The sequence below is a fragment of the Miscanthus floridulus genome, chromosome 7, assembly GCF_019320115.1.
Source record: "Miscanthus floridulus cultivar M001 chromosome 7, ASM1932011v1, whole genome shotgun sequence".
In the NCBI taxonomy this organism is placed as follows: Eukaryota; Viridiplantae; Streptophyta; class Magnoliopsida; order Poales; family Poaceae; genus Miscanthus; species Miscanthus floridulus.
In genome coordinates this window covers 128908523-128922168 of record NC_089586.1, presented here as the reverse complement: position 1 = coordinate 128922168, position 13646 = coordinate 128908523, and the positions used below count along the sequence as shown (strand labels likewise).

The window sequence follows — 13646 nt, the reverse complement described above, 5'->3', positions numbered from 1 at the left end:
TACTCACTTATTTTTCTTGGAAGCATCGTCGTCCGGTGGAAGAAAACTAGTAAACTGAGCCACCAGCTCCCTGCAGTGATCGTTGTCAACTATCCCTGTCACTAGAAGTCCCCCCAACCGAAGGCCTAAAATAGCCTTCACGTCCTGCAATGTTAAGGTCATCTCACCACAAGGTAGGTGAAACGTGTGGGTCTCAGGCCTCCACCTGTTATAAGAATAGAACGACTGTTAGTTGCCTCTAATTTGTTACATGAAAGTTTACGTACAAAGAATGCACTCGCACCTATCTACAGCTACAGTAAGTAGTGCTGGATCAAGGAGCGGAAGAACGTGGTTGACAACACGAACAAGCTCGAAGAAGCCGGCACGCTGTATGTACGGCATATAACGCTCGTCCCACTGATGCGCCCTGGTGTGAGTGCGGGGCCTCAAAGGAGGCAAGGACACCTCTGCGTCGTTGTCACTCAAGATGTGTGCTCGGTGCTGGTCGTCGTACTCCACCTCTAGAATGGGGTACAACGGGTGCTGCGTGGAAGGGGTCATCCTGTTACAAATTGATAAACAAAGCGTTAGAGTATTCAAATTAACAAAATTCAAGTTAACATTAGTAAGTTCACAAACAAATTCACTAACCTAACTAGCCTAAATCTCTAAACCCAAAATCCTAACTATAATAGATAATAAATACATAATCAATTCATATAAAACTTTGGTTCTAAAATTACAAGTAATCTCTCCGTCTCAAAATAAATACACATCTTGTTTCTCGAGTAGTCAAATATGTTTAAGTTTGATCAAAACTAAAAAAACGGTATCAATATTTCTATCTCCTAATAAGTTTATTACGAAAGTATACTCCATGCTTAATGTAATAGTACCTATTATGTATCATAAATATTAGTACGCTATTATATAAATTTGATCAAAGACACTAATAGTAGATAAAAAAATACTAACTATACTACATAATAATAAAAAAATATGAAATCAAGAGGGAGGTACCTTAGGAGCGGGCGGCCTTGACGCGCCGGCATTCGTGGTGCGGCCAGCAAGGGCGCTGCGCGGCAGGAGTGGCCGGGCGCGGCGTGGGCGAGTGGCCGAGGCCGGGCCGTGCGGGCGCGTGCGCGGCATGGACGGGCAGGTGTGGGCGCGTGCGGCCGCAGGCAGGGCGCTAGCGGCGGCGGCGTTCGGGCATCGAGCGGGTGGGCAGGGCAGGGGTGCGTGCGGGCGGGCTCACGCGCGGTATATATCTGGTCCTGCCGCGCCACAGATCAGGGCGCGGCAGGACCCGCCATGTCAGCGCCCCCCCCCCCCCCCCCGGCCGCCCCACGCCACGTCAGCCCTGTGCCGCACCACCATACATGGCGCGGCACAGGCATTTGACCGCGCCAGGGGCAATAGGCGTGGCCAAAAGTGTTAGTTTTTAAAAAAACCGACAATGTTAGATTTAAAATTATATTTGAAAAAGGGTTAAAATTAAAAAAAATCAGGGGAGAGAGGAGGGGGCTAGGCGAGAGCCATTTTTGTCAGGCAATCCCTACAAAATAGCAGAATTCATAGAACCAAGCCAGTAAATACTTACAAATATTCCTAAAAAACTAATCCATGAGTTCTAGAATGTCTCTAAGTCAAAGGCACTGGAGCTTAATGTCCCTATTTTTTAATAACAAAACAACTCAACTGAGATACTACATGGAGTAAGCAAATTTAGAGCAGGAACTAATGTTGTTCCACTCCTTGAGGATATGGATTAACGTGAAGCTGCCCTTTTCCTTATCTAGCATATTTTCTTAGAAATTAAGCTCACAAAACATGTCCAACTCGGCTGTAGTTTGCAAGCATCATGTGAAGCAAAACGAATCATAGAGATCCATTATCCAACAGTGGCTGTACATGCCAGTATCAATTGTCTAGAAGACAGGTCTTTTATCATATACTGGCTCATGCTCAACGAAAATATAAATGGACATAGTGATGGGAAGGAAAATGGCCAGCATTATAAATAAAGTAAGGCCTTGTTTAGATGCCATCCAAATTCCAAGTTTTTTCACTCTCTCTCTATCACATCAATTTTTAGCCGCTTATATGGAGTATTAAATGTAGGTAAAAAAAAATAACTAATTACACAGTTTAGTTGGAAATCACGAGATGAATCTTTTGAGCCTAGTTGGTCCACGATTGGACAATATTTGCCAAATAAGACGAATGTGGTACTATTCATCGGGTTGAAATTTTTTCGCAATCTAAACGAGGCCTAATTATGTAAGTAAGCAAAAAAGTTCAGCTAGGGAACCCATACTCATTTATGCTCTACATCATTTTTGGATAGGAAGCAGAATTAGCAAGTAGAAAACATGAGGTATGCAAGCAAACAAAAGAGCTCCAAGTTGGACAACCAAAGGCACATGTACTGAAGTAAGGTCCAGTTTAGTTGCAAAAAAATTTGCAAAATTTTTTAAGATTCACCGTCACATCGAATCTTTGGACGCATGCATGAAGCATTAAATATAAATAAAAAATAAAACTAATTACACAGTTTAGCCGAAATCCACGAGATGAATCTTTTAAGCCTAATTAGACTATGATTGGACACTAATTACCAAATAACAACGAAACTGCTACAGTACCATTTTACTAAAATTTTTAAATCTGAACCAGCCCTAAAGTAAAAGCACTAAAGAAAATTGACCTTTGGACAGCAGGTTAGCAGTCGACATCTGCGATCAGCTGAGGAAAGCCTCGAACGTTGTGCAAGCAAATAAAAGACCTCCAATCTGGCATGCAGGGAAATGGAACTAAGGCCCTGTTTGGCACAGCTTCTGCCGGCTTAGTCTTACCAGGGAAAATACTGTAGCAACACTGTAGCACGAACCCGGTTTTCTCCCTCTCTGACTTTTTTGTCTCACTGTAGCACGTGGGGGAAAGCAAGAAAACGGCTTCTCCGGCTTCGATGAACAGTGCGAGTGAGAGGGGGAGAGAGAAAACCGGCTTCGTGCTACATTGTCGCTACAGTGTCGCTGTCAGAAAAGCCGGAGCCGACGCAAGCCGTGCCAAACAGGGCCTAAAGCGTATAATTGTTAAGTCAGGAAGTAGAATCTTCAGGTACAGTCCAAACAGTGATACACATCAGCCTGGCAACTCGTATCTGGCTTATAAGTTTTGGCTTATCAGCCAATGAATAATATTTTTCTCTTATACCAAATCAGCTAGCAGTACTTTCAACCATGGCTTATAAATCAATCCAGCCAAAACGATCATTCGAGGACGGGAGCTGGAAACAGGAAACAAGAATCATGGAAGAAAGAAAACTGGTTGGGGTAAGGATCCATTACCAGGATCGAGAGGGCCAATGAATGTGACAAATATTCTGTAAACCATGCTTGATAACGCGACATCAATAGTTGCAAGGTCTGACACTCAAGAAGACAATTCACAATTAGGGCTTGTTTAGTTGGCGAAATTTTTAGTAAAATAGTACTGTAGCACTTTCTTTGTTATTTGACAATTAGTGTCCAATCATAGTCTAATTAGGCTTAAAAGATTCGTCTCGTGAATTTCGTCTAAACTGTGTAATTAGTTTTATTTTTTATTTATATTTAATGATTTATGTATATGTCCAAAAATTTAATGTGACGGAGAATCTTCAAAAATTTTAGGAACTAAACACTATCTTAGCTGAAGAAACTGAGGACACAGAAAATGCAAAAAGCAATACTGCTCTTGCTGAGACAGCAGGTCTAGAAACAGGTGCAACTGCAGATCTGTAGTCAATTTAATAAGCATTTGATCAGCACATCAGATCTGACAAAAACGTTACATTTCAGGGTACATTTCATTTGCAGTCGAGTCATCATCTCTTATCTCTGCGATGCAATTTAGGCCTGATTTAGTTCCCAAAAATTTTCACCCTAAATTATCACCCCAAATTATCATGGGAAATCTTACAGCACATGCATGGAGTATTAAATATAGACGAAAAAAACTAATTGCACAGTTTAGTTGGAAATCGTGAGACGAATGTTTTAAGACTAATTAGTCCATGATTAGCCATAAGTGCTACAGTAACTAACATGCGCTAATGACGGATTAATTAGGCTTAATAAATTCGTCTCGCAGTTTACAGGCGAGCTATGTAATTAGTTTTTTATTAATATTCGAAAACTCCTTCCGACATCCCCCGAAACATCCGATGTGACATCCAAAAATTTTCATTTCGCGAACTAAACGTAGCCTTATGTTGAGCAAAGTAACACATATAAATCATGATAGAAGCATGCCAAAATTTGAGACCTGCAACCCATTGTCAGAACCACCTATGAACACACTCGGCAACAGAATATGCATGATCAAGGCTGCCTGAACATTATAAAGGGTACATTAACATTCAGTAGCAATAGCCCAGGAATGAAAATTCTGGGACCGGCATAGTGGTTTTCTGTAGTATGAATGCTCCTTCGATATTCTGAATTCAAAACAAATGTGGCAGAACCTCCTAAGTTATAGGACCCACATGCACCTGTCACTGTCCTACGACTTTTAACATTTATTCATATGTTTCCAATAACTTAAAAAGACTGTCGGGTGTCCTCGGAGAACCCCAAATCATCCACGATTTCCGAGCAGGATCACGTTACAGAGTCATTGTAGTATTACAACATTTATTCAAATATCAAAACCAGAGTAAAAACAGCGGAAGTCTTACGATAACATAGTTTACAAACCAGTTGTTTCAAACCTTACAAACTAAGTTCGATAATTATTACAAACCATAGTAGTAGTGGAGTGGCATAATTAATATAGACATATCACACAAAATAAACATCCTGCCCAAGGATCACACATTTACTTCTCATCGTCAGAACGAACGATAGTCATGCAGCACGATCCAAAACAGATCTGCTCATGAGGCTCACCTGCAACAAGGGTCAACGAACCCTGAGTACGAAAGTACTCAACAAGACTTATCCGAAATATTAACTGATAAACTCAGTAATGCAGGCTCAGGGATTCAAGGTATAGCTTTAACAATGATCAAAGTTCTTTTACGTAAAAGCTCTTTTAACAACATTCTTTATATAGAAAACTTCTCAAGAATTATATACAAAGCTGACACGATCCGCACTGAGATCATGAAACTTCATATCCAACACCTTCACAAGCCTTATTCAAGTTCCGGTTATTAATTCTACGATGATGAATAGTGAGTTGAGTCTCCTTAACCGAGGAGCAACGACGATTCGAACCGATTAAGCCCAGCTGGGAATTCCAGACCACACGACATATGTAGGTCCCCGACCTACATATACCAACTTACCCTCGGATCCCCTAAAACAAGAACGGGTCCGCGCCACCCGAGAACACAGTACTCCATCATTCCAGCCCATGGCCACGTGGGTACACGCTATTCCCGCCATCTCTTCACTCTTAGTGCGCGAGTAGCCATTCTCGTAATAGAATTGCCAAGTTCAGGCTTACCGGAGTATGTGGTTAGTACTACAAATTCTCACCTCATACAATTCAACAACGGACGTGCCTTAATCGACACAGGCAGAAATAACCCGCTCACAAGACCTCCATGTCTTGTGGCTCACACACACCGAGTCCGCCCGATCTAGATTTATTACTCCACATTCTCATATCACATGCTAACAAAATTAACCAATGTTCCATTTGTTACTTGCAGGTGGCAGGTAGTCACCCGACTTTCATCTTTCTACGCATAGCTAAGCAAAACTAGGCATATACGGGTTTTAGACTGGTAATATGGTAAATATGGAATAACAAGGGTGGTAATGCACCAATTAGGCTCTTACTTAACTCCTAACCACTTAATGCAGTAACGGAAAGCAAAAGCGAAATTAATTTATAAAACACAAGGTAGGGTTGTATGCATCCGGGGCTTGCCTTCGTTGACGGAAAAGTCCGGTTCCTACGACGTTTCACAAGTATTCGATCCGACCTCAACAGACGGATTAACTTCTTCCACGACTTGATTAACTACCACGTGTTCACCTTCGTTCACTACACGTAGTAACAATGCCATGTTTAACATGATGCGGAATACGAAACATGATGCTCTATGATGGATGCAAAATTAATAATTTGAATACAACTTTCCTTCGCGGTACAGTTGCAAGTCAAACTAATCAAACCTTTTTCACAACACCCAAATCAATCGTCAAGGATCATTATCAACTAATGACCCAAGGTCATCACTCAATCCAAAAGTCCAAACAAAAACCTAAATCATTAAAAGTTACTATTTGTTTTTATGAATTAATTATTTAATTCAAAATTATGAAATAAATCAACTTATTCTAATTGAGCTTAAAATTTTAGTACATGTTCATTACCTGGTGACTAAGTGGCAAATAAATTTCATAATTTTTGGATAAATAAATAAGCCTAGAAAAATCATGGAAAGTCATTTATTAATTAATTGAGCAATTTTTATCATATTCCAAAAATACTGAAAATCAATATTTCAAATTTTTGTCATATAATATACATCATAGAGAATTCACACAAAAATTTTTATAATTTTTGGAGCTCTAAATAATTCTACACAAAATAACAAATTACAGCACTATTCATTTAAATCTGAAAAACAGAAAATTCATTTTGAACGTTGAGTCACTGACATGGTGACCCCACCTGTCATCTTCTACCTCGCGCTTTGACTACGGCGATGATGGCGCTGACCGACGATATCTCGTCGCCGGTGAGTCCAACGGCGACGGCCAAGGTACCTACACCCTCCCCGAGACTAGGCGCATCCATTTTGAGCACAAGCCTGACTAACTATGGACTGGACCGAGCACTACGTCGGCCATAGCGGCCACGACGGCGCGGCTATGCTACGCCAGCGAAATGAAGCCAAAAACGGTGAAACAGAGGGCATGGGAAGGTCTAGTAGCTCACCACAAACACGTTGGAGCAAAGAACGAGACCGGATAAGCTTCGGTGACACGGGTCGACGTTGACAGCGGTCACGGCGGAGCGATCTTCGACGACGGCGATGCTCCGGTAGCTGTGGTGGTCAAAATGAGAAACCAATGGATCACAAAGCACTACATCACTGCGGCGAAGCCGAAGCAAGACTCAGTAAGGGCAGAGACTCACCGTAGCGCGCTAGCCACGGCGACGCGCACTCCACGGTGGTGCTGCCGGCCGTGAGGAAGAAAAGCGCCGAACGGCGTTTCCCGATGATGGCAAGCGACCAGGGCTAGTTATTTAGGTGCGCAAGGATGAGACGGAGCTGGGACAAGTTTATCAGCGACGGTGAAGCACTACGGCATCGACACGAGCTCGCCGGAGTTATGGCCGTGGCGTCGGAAAAACAGAGCAAGAGAGCGTAGGCAAACAGCGACGGCCAAGGCTAAGTAGAGCGGCTCAGAAGCGCAAGGAAGCTGCGCTATGGCCTTCACCGCGCCAGCGCGACGTCAAAGACGGCCACGACCGCGCCTGGAAGCAAACCGAAGATCACCGGCCATGTAGCTAGGGCGGTGAGTACTGTTCACCGAATTTACAGATTTGCCATTCGATTTCAAATTCAAATTACTCCCAAATTTGTATAGCAACTCAAAAATCTCCAAAAATAAAAGTTGTTTAAAATCAAAAGTTCTACAACTTTACTTTTATAACCAACCCCTAATTCTATCTAGATTTTGAAATGATCTTTTAAATTTAAATAGGGGATATTTAACGAATTGCGCCTTTTTGAATTACTCAAAATTTTTCTAAACAACTTGAAAAACTCCAAAAACAAACTTTGTATAACTTGCCAAGCTCTACACTTTTGCTTTTGGGCCCAACCCCAAAATATGCTTAGATTTTGAAATGGATTTTTAGGGTAGGGTTTAAATGTTGAAAAGCGGGGTTTTCTGGAAAAATTCAAAATCCAAACAAATATTGAACTTGAGTCAAACAATACAATTCAACATTCATTACACAATTGTAAACTTGTTTTAGTAAATGTATATCAAAGTTTTCACCAAATGCCAAATGCTTTGCAATGCATATGATGACATGTCAGATTTTAATATTTAAACACCCGAGGTGTTACAACAAACACAGAATCAAAAGAAAAAAAAATGGATTCCTCAGCCTATGAAACCATGCTCATGTTATCAAGAAGTCTGATGGACCGAAATGGCATCTAGAGGGTCAAGAACTTGCCTATATCGTAGTTACGACCCAACACGCCTCTCTTCTAATCGGCAAGACTACACATATATTAGCTAGTGATGTGCTAACCCTAGTAATGATTAGTCATTTCTCAGATCATTGACGAAGCAAAATGATGAAAGAAAAAATCCAATAGCACTTTCAAACTCATTAACATGCTACCAGGTTGCTATAAAACTGGTTGTAAAAGCAAGTACTATTATTGCCTTGAGAACAAAATAGAACTAGGGTGTGTTTAGTAGGGTGAAATTTGAGAACTTCGTTACTGTAGCACTTTCGTTTTTATTTGGTAATTAGTATTCAATTATGGACTAATTAGGTTTAAAACGTTCGTCTCGTGATTTCCAACCAAACTGTGCAATTAGTTTTTTTTCGTCTACATTTAATGCTCCATGCATGTATCGCAAGATTCGATGTGATGGCACTGTAGCACTTTTTGGAAAAAAATTTTTTAACTAAACAAGACCTTAGTACAATAATTAAAGCAATGACTAGTCTACAGTGCTCAAATAAACAAAAGACCTGAACGCATAGCACCATTGGCTAAGCATGCATGCAAAAGAACGGAGAGTGTTTAGTTGCCCAAACTTTGGACATCTAAAAAGCACACAACACTGTAGTGGTACTGTAGCATTTCGTTTGTATTTGGTAATAATTGTCCAATCGTTGACTAATTAGGCTCAAAACGTTCGTCTCCCAAAGTACAACCAAACTGTGTAATTAGTTATTTTTTTATCTATATTTAATACTCCATGCATGTGTTCAAAGATTTAATGTGATGTGATGTGATGGAGAATCTTGCACTGTGCAAAATTTGAAGGTGCAAAGTTGGTGGAACTAAACAAGGACGGAATGTTATTGCACTGAACCTGTTGCTCCTGTTGATCTGACCAACTCGAAAGAATTCCGAGACGCTGTTATCGAATTGTTGGGAAAGAAAAATAAGCCGAATAAGTCGAATATGGGGTAAGTTGAATGGGGCTTATCCCATATTCGGTTTGTTCGGCTTCTTTTTTCAGCCGGAACAATATTTTTCTCTCACAACAATTCAGCCAGAATAGTATTTTTCAGCCAGTTTCAGCCAAAATTCTACCAGCTGAACCGGGCGGCATCGAACTGTTCCTTCTATAGTACTGCAAAGAGAAAAATAAATCGAGTCGAGCAAGCTGCTACCATTGGTCTGGAAATAAAAAGAGAGTTGAGGTGCTGCTGGACTAACATACTGAAAAACAAAACAGAGGAATCATGAGGTGATGTTGTAGACTGAACAGATAAAACTGCAGATCGATGTAGTATTTAATAAAAAAATATCTCTATTATAGTTCTGCTGGTGGTAGTAGGCCTATCTAATTATGTCAAGTGCTGACAATAAAAGGGAGCAAATAAGAACAACAGCTAAAGGCAAACACGTACAAGCTGCCGATCAAATACAGGCAGTCCACGGCATATGATCATGTCAACAGCCACCAAGCTAGTGAGATGCATGGTTAAATAAGCTAACCACTGACAACAGTAACACAATCTCTATCCTGCCTTTCTTTACATGTGCTAATTTACTAAGAGAAGCACTAACACAAATCAGAACCACTAATAGAATTTTGCCTCACCAAAAATAACGATCATACTCACCCGAAGGATAAAGATAAGGTTCCAAAATAGTCCAATTTACCATTTTCAGCGGTTGTAGTAGTTCTGATTTGCTCCAAGATTTAGCCTCATCAAGTAGATCTACCAATCAAACAACCTTAGTACTGCGGGTTCAGAACTGCTTGCCATCTGAACCATGAACAAGACCAAATCCAACCTGGCATTAGGAAGATCCTGTTGTTTGCCATCATGAGAAGCATAACATAATGTACCTTTACTACTTCAACAAAGCATTGCTGTACTTCTATTTTGAGGCGTCATTGCATCACTTTTCGTACATGTGCATCAGGTGGCAAGAATATACTGCCATCATCTAAGATGGGAAAAGTATCCAGAATTGTAAAGATGAAATGTTTAATGTCATATATGACGTTTCCTAGCCAGAACATAGAAGCAAATGTATTAAAATATTTGAGGTCTTGACACTGCATGAGCAATATTCTAGATTTTGTTTATCACACTGACCATCAACCCTACGTATTAATGTTTTTTTTTTCTGTAGAGTCACATAGGAATTAGAAACTTAAAGAAGTAAGGAAAGTAGTGTTAAAGATAGAAGGTTATCTTGATATGTAAATGTGCATGGCACGGTAATTGTGCGCAGGACTTGGAAGGCCGAGATCTCGGAGGTTGTATAGTTACTAAAGATAGAGTTTGTTGTACAAGGAAACCAACCGAGACCGAGATCTCAGGCCTGACTCTCCTGGCGCAGTTCCCTGTAAAAGCCACGCGAGGGGCAATTCCTCGTAACGCAATAGAACACGCAGCCGTCGTGACCTCCGCCATCAGGAGGCCGACGTTACCACCATACGCGCCTCTGAGATTTTCACATGGTACCAGAGCCTAGGTTGCCATGGCGATGAATCTAAGCGTACTGAATCCATTCTTCGGAGTCCAGATCACCGAGAAGCTAGGCAAAACGAACCATGCGCTATGGCGGGCGCAGGTTCTGACCGCCGTGCGCGGCGCCCTCATGGAGGGCTTCCTCACCGGCAAGACCGGAGCTCCAGATGCCGAGCTTGAAGAGAAGAAGGCCGACGGGACCATCGTCAAGACGCCCAATCCCGCTTTCACAGAGTGGTTTGCCAAAGACCAACAGGTCCTAGGCTTGATCCTCTCCTCGGTTGGGAAGGAGCCATTCGCCCACATCGGCACCGCCACCACAGCGGCGCAAGCATGGGGCGAGATTGAGCGGATGTACTCTGCTCAAAATCGTGCCAAGACAATGAACGTACGACTTGCACTATCCACCACCAGGAAAGGTAACATGTCCATTCAAGATTACGTCGCCAAAATGAAGAATTATGCAGATGAGATGGCAGCAGCCGGCAAGAAGCTGGATGATGAGGAGCTGATAGCCCACATCTGCAATGGGCTAGATGCCGAGTACAACCCAGTGATCACATCTGTCACTGGTCGTGCTGAGCCGATCTCGGTTGGGGAATTGTATTCTCAACTCCTCAGCTTTGAGACACGGCTTGAACTCCAAGATGGAACTGGCGCCTCTGTTAATGCAGCTAACAGGGGCGGCCGGTCTGGATCAAACGGCGGGCGCCACTCCTTCAACAACAACCGTGGGCGTGGCAGCTCACGCGGCGGTCGCGGAGGCTTCACGCGCGGCCGTGGACAACAGCGCGGAGGAGGCAGCCAGCGCCCTCCATCTGGAGGCGTAGATGAGCGCCCCCTCTGTCAGGTGTGTCTCAAAAGGGGGCACATGGCGAACAAGTGCTGGCACCGCTTCGACGAGAACTATGTTCCAGAAGAGCGCCATGTAGCTGCAGCTATAAGTTCCGGCTACAACATCGACACCAACTGGTATACTGACTCAGGCGCGACCGACCACATCACGAGCGAGCTGGAGAAGTTGTCTTTCCGTGAGAAGTATCACGGTGGTGATCAGATCCACACTGCCAGTGGTTCAGGTATGGAGATTAAACACATTGGTCATACTACTGTTCCAGCCCAGTCTCGTGATTTGCATCTAAATAATGTTCTTCATGTTCCAAACGCTAAGAAAAATTTTGCATCTGTTCATCGCCTTACTAAAGATAATTCAGTCTTTCTTGAGTTTCACCCTGATTATTTTCTTATTAAGGATCGGGCCACGAAGAACACAATCCTTAGAGGGCGATGTCATCGAGGGCTGTATCCCCTTCCATCAGATCATTCAATAAAGCAGGCGTTTGGAGTAGTAAAGCCGTCCTTGTCTAGATGGCATAGTCGCCTGGGTCATCCAGCGTTTCCAGTTGTTTCAAAAATTATTCATAGTAATAATCTTCCTTGCTCTTCTGAGTCAAACAAGGAGTCAGTGTGTGATGCCTGCCAGCAGGCTAAAAGTTGTCAACTTCCATATAGTAGATCTTCCAGCGTTTCTAAATTTCCCTTAGAGCTTGTTCACTCTGATGTTTGGGGCCCTGCCATGGATTCTGTTGGAAGAAACAAATATTATGTTAGTTTTGTTGATGACTACAGTAAATTTACATGGATTTATTTCATTAAGTACAAGTCTGATGTTTTCAAGAAATTTCATGAGTTCCAAGCCATGGTAGAGAGACAATTTGACCATAAAATTCTCACCATGCAAACTGATTGGGGTGGAGAATACCAAAAATTGCATAGTTTCTTTGATAATATTGGCATTGTCCATCATGTTTCCTGTCCTCATGCGCATCAACAAAATGGGATTGTTGAGCGCAAACACCGACACATAGTTGAGGTTGGCCTCTCTTTGTTAGCACATGCATCCATGCCTCTGAAATTTTGGGATGAAGCCTTTGCTGCTGCTGTTTTTCTCATCAATCGTTTGCCTAGCACAGTCCTTCAACAGGCTACACCTTTAGAGCACCTCTATAAACAGACACCTGAATATGCATCTCTTCGTGTATTTGGCTCTGCCTGCTGGCCTAATCTGCGCCCCTATAACCAGCATAAACTTCAGTTCCGCTCTAAACGGTGTGTTTTCCTTGGCTACAGTAACTTGCATAAAGGGTTCAAATGTCTTGATGTTCCTACCGGTCGGGTTTTCATCTCTCGCGATGTTGTGTTTGATGAAAATATTTATCCCTTCTCCGAGTTGCATCCAAATGCCGGAGCACGATTGCGTGCAGAAATAAATCTTCTCCCATCAGGACTAGTTCCTATTTCTTCAATTGGGGCGGAACTAGTACATGACGGTGTGTTTGATTCTCCAAATACCGCTAATCAAAATTTTGGAAGTATATGTGATAACAGGCATGCAGCAACAGACTCCCTTCCAGGCGCTGGACACGACAGCGATACGGCGCCAACTTCCGGCCGATCTGCGCCGGAATCGGCGCCCACCGGTACCGCAGACGCGGTTTCTGGCACGGCCGAGGAATTCTCCTCGGTCTGGCCACTCGGGCGCCAGCCAGGTGTGCCCCTCTCCACTGGGCCGACTGCCCCTGGCCCACTGGATGCTGCTGGGCCACGCCAATCGCCGCAGCATCTCCCGTGTGCGGGCGACGGGGGGATGGCGACAGCGACTGCACCGCCCGAGGCTACCGAGGCTGAAAATCATGAAACAGCAACCAATCATGAGACGGTTAATCACGATGCTGCGCCGGATACTCCTGCACCTCGGACGCGTCTTCAGCATGGCGTCCGCAAGCCTAAAATCTACACCGATGGCACGGTCAGGTATGGGTGTCTTGCAGTTTCTGAGGAACCACATACTCTAGATGAGGCTATGAACAATAAAGATTGGAAATTAGCAATGGATGCAGAATACGATGCTTTGATTAAAAATCAGACCTGGCACCTAGTTCCACCAAGAAAAGGAGTAAACATTATTG

At 42.9% G+C, this 13646-nt stretch overlaps 1 non-coding gene across 1 annotated transcript; it reads left to right on the top strand.

Moving 5' to 3' along the window:
* Window positions 1-11167: 11167 nt before the first annotated feature.
* On the top strand, window positions 11168-11306 carry LOC136468268 (small nucleolar RNA Z247). The gene has a single exon (XR_010761785.1). It is a non-coding gene; the product is annotated as a small nucleolar RNA Z247 (small nucleolar RNA).
* Window positions 11307-13646: the final 2340 nt, after the last annotated feature.